Consider the following 3,170-nt stretch of genomic DNA (forward strand, 5'->3'; position numbering starts at 1 on the left):
ATATATATAAAACACCTTGTCCTGTCCTGCACCCTCTGCACAATCTCAAACATGAATAAATCCATTGTTACAATCACTGTGTTAATACATCTAGTTTAAGATTATTCTTTCTTTCTCTAACTCTCCACCTATCCCAGTATGAGATCTCTTTCCATGACTAACCCCTCCTGAAAACATACTTAAATTATGTGAGATCAAGTTTAAACCTTCTTGCCTCTAAGAAGCACCTTGGTTATACTTCCTCCAAGACAGACTTGTTTGTTCTTTTGCTCATCTTTGTATATTCATTACTTTTCTGTAATACTACAATTCAAAGATATCCAACATTCTATTTCTATCATCCTTAGTCATTGCCTGACTTACAGTCAGTTGAAGGGGTCAGGAGGCATCCCAGAAGAAAATACCATCTCCAGGGTTGGAATTAAAATGTGAAAGGGGGTAGCAGATTCCATGATGTAGAGAATGAGGATGTGGGCCGGGTCCTGGGCCTTACAACCTAACCAGGTGATGAACCAGGGGAAGGCTCCGCAAGGATAAGGTAAATACAGCATGGAGAAGTCAAGTCTATGAATATGAGTTTGTCTTGGTAAATGCCACTGAGTCATGTATGACTCATAGCTGCCATATGAACAAAAGATCTCAACTCTGTCCTACCCTGTACCATCCTCATCATTTCTGACATATTTGAGCCCATTGTTCAATTGATATCTATTGAATATTAATTGATAGTCTTGAGGGTCTTCCTCTCTTTCACTGACTGACCCGTGACCTTTCCAAGCATGATGTCCCTTTCCAAGGAATAATCTCCCCTAGCAGCATGACTAAAGTATGCTAGATGAAACTTTGCAATCTTTGCCTCCAAAAAGTAATCTGGCTGTTCTGTTTCCAAGACATATCTGTTTGCCTTTTGACAGTCCATGAGATAGTGCTCTTCTCCAATACCACAACTCAAGGACATCAATTATATTCTCATCCTTAAACATTGTGCAGCTCTCAGATGCATAGCAAGTGAATGAGAAGGAGGTTGGCTCCACAGCTCAGGGGTTGGAGCACTGTCTTGTAAAAGACTATTCTTTGAATCAGATACACTTTAGTTTTCCAACTGTCCTCAGTAATTTGGATAAGTCCTTATTGCAGACTTTCCCAATACAATATATCTCCTGATCTGATGCTTGCTTGTGTCAAGGGTCTTGATTGTGGATTCAAGTGATGACGTTGCTGACAGGCTGTTGATAAGCTTCAATCTTACCTCAATCTATCATAATGTTGCCTATTGCAATCAATATTGAAGGCTGTATTGTTGGATTTTGTGCAGCAAGCATTTCAAGTGCTCCTCCTCACTTTCAGCATTCAAGGTTGTATCATTTGTATAACACAGGTAGTTGATGAGTTTTCCTCTGATCCATTTTTCATTACAGAGTCTAGCTTCTCAAATAATTTGTCCAGCATACAGATTAACTAGGCATTAAGAGAGAATACTATGCTGATGCACACTTTTCTTAATGTTAAATTATGTAGTGTCAATACTCGATACATCAATATCTGATTTTCATTCAATTCCAACATCCTCTTAGCAAGTTGTTCTGCAGCTATGAGTCACTTGTAATTCACAGCCCTCAATGTACAACAGCTCTGAACCCTGCTCTATCATAAAACAATTACATTGTCTCTGACACAACTACCCCCAATACACCGGTTACTGAGTTAACCCATCTTTTCAGAATCTTCCTCTTTCTCACTGTCCTTTCACCTTTCCAAGAATTACAGCCTTTCTCCAAGGACTAGTCTCTCCCGGAAACATGCCCAAACTATGTGAGAAAGATCTTCAAAATACCCACCTCCTAGAAGCAGCTTGGAATCACCCTCTCCAGGACTCACCTAGTCCATAGTATGTTCAATTTTTTCCCCCCAGCAACATAACTCAAAAGTATCAATTCTTCTTTTATCATTCTTAGTCACTGTCCTGCTCTCTGATACATAACAAGTAAATGTGAAGACCATGGCCTGGATCAGGCACAACTTAGTCTCTAGACTGACATCATTCCTTTTCAGTATTCTTGAGAAATCTCTGACAGCAGATTTTCCAAATACAATTCATCTTTTTTATTTCCTGGCTACTGGTATCAAGTATGTTGATTGTGGGGCCAAGTAAACTGAAGTTGTGAACAATCTCAGTATTTTCTCCATCTATCATGATGCTGCCAATTGGACCAGTGGTGAGAATCTTTAGTGTTTTGTTTTGCTGGTTTTGTTGTTGGGTTGTTGTTTGGGGTTTTGGGTTTTGTGGGTTTGTGTTTGGTTTGGTTTTTTTTTTGTTTGTTTTTTTGTTTTAAATCTTTGAGCTTTAATCCATATTAAAAACTTAATTCTTTGAACTTTTGCACCAAACACCTCAGGTCCTCGTCAATTTCCACAAACAAGGTTGTGCCATCCACATAACATAGGTTGTTGATGAATCTTTCTTTAATTCTGATGCTATATTCTTCCTCATAAAGTCCAGCCTCTCAGATGATCTGATCTGTTGTATAGCTTGAAAGAGTACCTTCTACCTCTCTTAGAATTAAGAGTGGCTTATATATCTCAAATGAAAGAAATATTTCCTCCATGGTAAATTTTAAACTAAGCAAAAGAAAATATGTTCATGAGAGTCAAGTGATGAACTTTAATGTATTCTATCTGAATCAGAGAGTTTTTAGGATTTAGGAGTAAAGAAATTTGCTGCTAACTCAAAATTACATTGTTAATCCTTGACCTGTTCTTCAAGAGAAAGAGAGCAATCTCTTCTATTACCATTGAAAACTTACTGGAAGGTCAGCTATGAGTTAATTCCAACTAGATGATACCTAAAACCAACAATAACATCTGAATTTAGAAACCATCTAAATTATGAATTTTATGTGCTGGACACTAATGACCAAAAATCATATTAATTGCGCAATAGCATTATGAATATTGTATATAAAAATGAGAAAAGACCATTTAAGATGAGAAAGAAAAATAAAAGAAAGAAAAACAAAAAGTGTGTCAGAAGGAACTCAGAACCTTGCTCTTGAATGAAAAGTAAACCAAAACTGAGAAATGATGAAATAAAAACACTAAATGTAAGATTACGGAGTATGCTAATAAAATGTGGAAAATCACCCTGGAATTAGAAAGCGAAGCGTGAAGAA

The sequence above is a fragment of the Elephantulus edwardii genome, unplaced genomic scaffold, assembly GCF_000299155.1.
Source record: "Elephantulus edwardii isolate Elephantulus edwardi_28Jun2011 unplaced genomic scaffold, EleEdw1.0 scaffold00078, whole genome shotgun sequence".
Classification (NCBI taxonomy): domain Eukaryota; kingdom Metazoa; phylum Chordata; class Mammalia; order Macroscelidea; family Macroscelididae; genus Elephantulus; species Elephantulus edwardii.